The following is a 6,000-nucleotide window of genomic DNA, read 5'->3' as shown; positions in this document are numbered from 1 at the left end:
GACCCCGCCTTGAGACCCCGACCCCGCCTGGACACCCCCGACACGACACCCCGACCTCGCCTCGACACCCCGACATGGCACCCCTCGACCCCGACACAACACCCCGACAAGACACCATTGTGGGTGTCAAAACCGGTGGATCTCGGGTAGGGGGTCCCAAACTATCCATCTAGGGCGGATGGTAACAGGAGGCGAGGGACACAATGTTTACCTAGGTTCGGGCCCTCTCGATGGAGGTAATACCCTACTTCCTGCTTGATTGATCTTGATGATATGAGTATTACAAGTGTTGATCTACCACGAGATCGGGGAGTCTAAACCCTAGAAGCTAGCCTATGGTATGATTGTTGTTGTCCTATGGACTAAAACCCTCCGGTTTATATAGACACCGGAGGGAGCTACGGTTACACAGAGTCGGTTAAAAGGGAGGAGATCTACATATATGAATCGCCAAGCTTGCCTTCCATACAAAGGAGAGTCCCATCCGAACACGGGACGAAGTCTTCAATCTTGTAACTTCATAGTCCAACAGTCCGGCCAAGGGATATAGTCCGACTGTCCGAGGACCCCCTAATCCAGGACTCCCTCAGTAGCCCCTGAACCAGGCTTCAATGAAGACAAATCCGGCGCACAGATTGTCTTTGGCATTGCAAGGCGGGTGCCTCCTCCGAATACTCCATAAAAGATTTTGAACACAAAGGATAGTGTCCGGCTCTGCAAAACAAATTCCACATACCACCATAGAGAGTATAATATTTCCAAAAATCTAATCCGCTGACCACTTTTCATAACGTGACATCATGCCATGGCTCCGGTTATTATTCGAACCATTTTTCTCAACCAACTACTGCACATATTGCGAGGTGGTTTTCTTGGCACGTCTTGTCGAAGTAGAGATCGTGTCCCCTTATCACGGGATTCTCATCAATACAGGTGTGGGTAACCCAACCACGCCATAAATCACGACGCTTGGGGAATAAGCGAGTTTTACCAAGCAAGTGGGGAGGAACACAGTTTCTACCGCCCTTATAAAGGGATAAGGACTCCTCTTTTTTACCCACGCCTTCTTCTCCCCTGCCCATCCATTCTCGCGCACTCGAGCTCCAGCTCCCAAGTTTGCATCTTCTCCGAAGAACCACTCCAAATATGTCCGGAGTAGGAGGCAAGTGGATGGCCTCTACCGTTTGGAAGAATGACATCAAGAAACTTCGGGACGCCGAGTATCTAGCCCAGAAAATCGGCCACCGTCTCCCGACGGCGGGACAAATCCTCCCTACCTTGGAACCCCATGAAAGGGTTGTATTCCTCCCTCATTTTATCTGCGGGCTAGGGTTTCCCCTCCACCCATTTGTTCGCAGCATTATGTATTATTACGGGATAGATTTTCATGATCTATCCCCCAATTCCTTCCTCAACATCTCGACATTCACTGTCGTGTGCAAGGATTTTCTTCACATCCCGCCACACTTCAGCTTATGGCTGAAGATCTTTAATGTGAAGCCCAAGGTAGTGGGTGGTGAGCATGCTGAGTGCGGGGGCGCTATGGTGAGCAAGATGCCCAACGTCACATGGCCAATAGGTACCTTCAATGATTTCGTCAGGGAGTGGCAACAAGAGTGGTTTTACATTACTGAGCCGGGCGGCGCGAAGTGGGCCGCTGCTCCCGAGTTCCGATCTGGAGCCCCTCTGCGGCTCACGTCCTGTCTCAAGAAGGGCCGGGACTAGTCTTCGTCCGACGAACTGTTGGCGCTCTAGACGCGCGTCAAGGGCATGGAAGACAAGAATATCAAACTTGTCAATGTAGTCCTGGTGATGTTAGTCCGTCGGATTCTACCTTGTTAACACCGGACTTGCAATCTATGGGAATTCGATCCGGCCAAGCACCAGACCCTGCGAGAGCTCTTTGGCTTCTCGCACGAAGATATTTGGAAGGTGCTTTTTAAGCTCGGCAAATCATGGCCGGACTCAGCCGAGGACCGCAGGTACCAACTGTCCCGCCCTGCAAGCTCGGTAACTTACCATACGTTTTATTCGCATAACTCAAGGGAAATGCTTAATGTGTTTTACACAACTCTCCTAGGGCTGGACGAAGAAGGCAGGGTGGATCCAATGTCCGGCCCCGCTGCCCAAAGAACCGGCCTGCCCACTTCTGAGGAAGATGTTAGACCCGGCGCCTTCAAGGTGCCAGAGAAGAAGACCGAAAAGGAGGCCAAAAAGACCCGGGGCGGCCTTCGTCACTGTGCCCGACCCGCCTCCGAAGAGTACGAGGAGGAAGACGAATCCCTAGTAGGGGTAAGAAAGAAGAGGACAACTTCCATACACTTGGAGGCCGAGTTGCCTAAAAGGGGAAAAACACTTCTTCTGGAAGATTCCACTGCCGTTGCCGATAGCAGCCCGGGGTGGGATCCTAGGGCCCAGCCCCTAGTGAACTGGTAAGTATAAAAAATCCAAACACGTTCATGTGTCCGGACCCATCATGGCATAGCATTTTATCCTGAGCCATATTTTTTGTAGCCTGACGGGGTCCCGTTCCGAACAATCCTCGTCCAAGGATCTGCTGAGCTCGGATGCTATGGAGAGCAGGACGCCTCCGGAGGCCCCTCCCCCCGAACATGTGATCCACACCGAGGCTTCGTCCCAGAGGGACTCCGTCCAAGGAGGGGCGGAGAAAATTGTGAAGGCGGCGCCTGGAGGTCAAACTTCAGGGCCGGAGACATGGGGGAGAAGATCCCCACAAGAGTCGATGGCGGGGACCATCTTGAATTTGGCCCCCATCCGGACACAGTTTCGGAGACCAATACGGCTCTAGAATCAAACAGGCGGCCTTTCTCGGCTGGAGAGAGCGTCCTTGTTCCACCGGCGACCTCTGTCCAACCAGAGGTGCCGGGTGCTTTATTGGCGGCGCTGAAGAGCGCCTCCATTGTTGATGAACACCGTGCCCTTATGGGTGCGGTGATCGAGAAGATTCAGTCCGCTGAAAATGGACTGAATGTAGCCTGTATCGGCCTTATAAGAGGTTTTGGGGTATGTTTTATATGGTTTCAAAGAGTGTCATAGTATGGATGGTAGCCCCTGATACACTGTCTGGTGAACAAAAGAACCGAACAGAGGATCAAATATATTTTTCGCAGGAAGACTCATTTGATGACATCTATCTCTCTTCTTTTGTAAGCAGGCGTCTGTAGCGGCTACTGCCGCTCATACCGTGGAGGTTTCTGGACTGAATCAAACTCTGGAGCGGGCCGAAGCGGAGCTTGGCCAGTTAAAAAGGCAGTTGGAAGATCAACAAGGTATGCACAAATCTTGGTTGCGTTCAGTGCGAACAAATTTCAGTATGATAGAATATGTGTCATGATTTGCGCCAGGGGTGATAACCGAAGTCGAGGCTCTGAAGAAGGCTGTTGCCGGGGCCGAGGAAAAGGCAGTCGCAGATAAGGCTCTTCGTGAGAAGCACGAGGCCAAGGTTGTGGAAGCTAGGTGAGAGCTCCAAGAGGCCATGAAAAAACGCGAGACCCCGGAGCAGAGTTTAACGGAGAAAGAATCCGAACTCACCAGGTCTCATCAGGCCGTGCGCGATGCCCATGGGGAAACCCAAGGCGCCCTGCGGGAGATCCAAGAGGCGAGGGAGATCACGGCGGGTAAGGTCTTTTTCCATGTAAAGAAAGTATTTCAGGAGAACATTATGCTTTATAATTTTAAGTTCGGATTTCTCCATGGGTATTTGCGGAACTTCCTTGCAGCATATCGGATCCCGCCCAATTCTACCGAGCCGAAGAGGGGAATACTATGGATAAGCTCTGCTGGTTGCAGTATCTGGCACCGAATTATCCGGTGCCTTTTACCGATCAACTGAAACAGCTGATCGAACTGCATAAGGAGGCCGAACTAGCCATGAAGGATTTGATTTTCCGGCTATGGCCCGCCGAGCCGATTCCAGGTAGCTACTTCAGGCTCGTGAAGTGACTTGTTAGTGCCTGCCCTTGACTTGACGTCATCAAGCGGTCGGTCTGCGTAGAAGGTGCATGAATGGCCTTTCCCGCGCAAAGGTGCACTTGGGGAAGATGGATGCAGAAAAGCTGATGACCAAGGGACCGCCAGAGGGAAAGGAGATCCGCAAGCCTGAATTGTATTATGAAACTGTCCTGAAAGGATCCCGCGTTGCGGCGGCGCAATGCACCAAGGACATTGTATTTCCATGAATATAGTCATGTTGTCCTATGTAATGTTAAACCTGAGAATTGGCCAGTCGTCGACTTCTGCCCCCTCGTAAGAAATACGGGGGTGTTCGGGATAAACCTGATCATTCTTTACCCCAGTGTTGGGTCCTTTGAAGGAGGTGTTCAGCACAGCGAACCAGGCAATCGGACTATAGGGCTTTATCATTCTCACTTAGCCATAGGAGCATTAGGAAGGTAGGCACAGCCCCGGGTGTTCGGAAGACCGCGCGAGGGGCCATATAGGCACCTGATCGAAAGAAGAACCGACCCATCGCACGCTGCATTGGTTATGGCATTATGCGGGAGAAATCCTTATAGATTTTACAACCTCTCAAACAGCTGACCAACTCTCGCCATATCATGACAGTCAGTTTTCAGCTTTCTCTACTAAGGTGCTCGTCCGGAAGAACCGGGACACAATCGCAGTAGTTCTCCCTGTGCCGCCTTAGCCGATATAGCAGAATGTAAGGCAGGAAAACATGGGAGCCGGGAAAACCCAACATTTGACCCAAGACATGATTCGGAGCTCATGCATATAATGTTATAAGTTTGGGGTGCCGAACTTTCGTGAGGGTGTTCGGACTTTGTTGTCGTATTATGGGTAAAACGAATCCCTCGGCGAAGCCATATTGTGGTGTATGGATGCCACTTAAAAAAAGAGTTTCAATAAGAAATAACAACAAATAAGTGTCATATAAGTCCACATGTTGTATTTGAATAATACGTCGAAGCGTATGAGTACAGGTACTGTGATAAAAAGGGGAATATGACTGTGGAACCTGCTGGGGCCGGGGAGGTAGAAGATGTGTGTAGATCCGGAGTATAGTCGGATGGACGTCGCGAGGAATATCTAAAGATTCCCTTGTGCGTTCGAGCTGTTACCATGTCACCGGTCCATGTCTGCGCAGAGTTGAGCCTACAAAGGAAATGTAAGAAATATTTGTGTGTCGGAGAGCGGTCGAGCCGCGATATGTGGCATGTTCTGGACTTTGCCGAAATGTTTAGTTGAGCCCTGGACGATCCGGGCTGTCCTGCCGTGAAGTAGTTCGGACTTCTTTGAATGTGTTCGGGGTTTTAGCCATCAACTCAAGATTTGACTGAAAGGTGCCCTCCATTGCTTCTGCTGTTAAAGCGGCGGCGTACTCTGTGGTACCGAGGGAGAGTTCGTCCTCGCCATTAACCGTGTGACGCCGTGCGGACCGGGCATCTTGAGTTTACAGTAGGAGTAATGTGGCACCACGTTGAATCGAGCGAACGCGGATCGCCCGAGCAGTGCCTGATAATTAGTACGAAAGGGGACGATGTCGAAGATTAACTCTTTGGTACGGTAATTTTCTGGTGATCCGAAGACTACCTCGAGGGCGATGGAGCCAGTACAGCTAGCCTCCACGCCCGGTATAATACCTCTAAAGGTGGCTTTAGTGGGTTTGATCATCGAATGATCGATGCCCATCTTGCGCATTGTGTCCTAGTAAAGTAGATTTAGACTGCTGCCTCTGTCCATAAGGACTCGTGTGAGGTGGAACCCGTCAATTATTGGGTCGAGGACTAGTGCAGCTGGATTGCCGTGACTGGTGTTGACCGAACGATCCATTTGGTTGAAGGTGATCGGCCCTAGTTTGTATTGCGGGCTGACTGGTTTCGTTAGGTCGACATCCCTAAGGGTGTGCATCCGATCCGGGTTGGGAGTGTGGGTGGTGTTTACCATATTCACCATTTGGGTTTGCTAGAGAGATTTCTTTTGTCCTCCTCTATTCGGTGATCTGGGCTCCTCGTCGCTGTC

The sequence above is a fragment of the Triticum dicoccoides genome, chromosome 3A (genome assembly GCF_002162155.2).
Source record: "Triticum dicoccoides isolate Atlit2015 ecotype Zavitan chromosome 3A, WEW_v2.0, whole genome shotgun sequence".
NCBI lineage: Eukaryota > Viridiplantae > Streptophyta > Magnoliopsida > Poales > Poaceae > Triticum > Triticum dicoccoides.
This window is presented reverse-complemented; position numbering follows the sequence as displayed.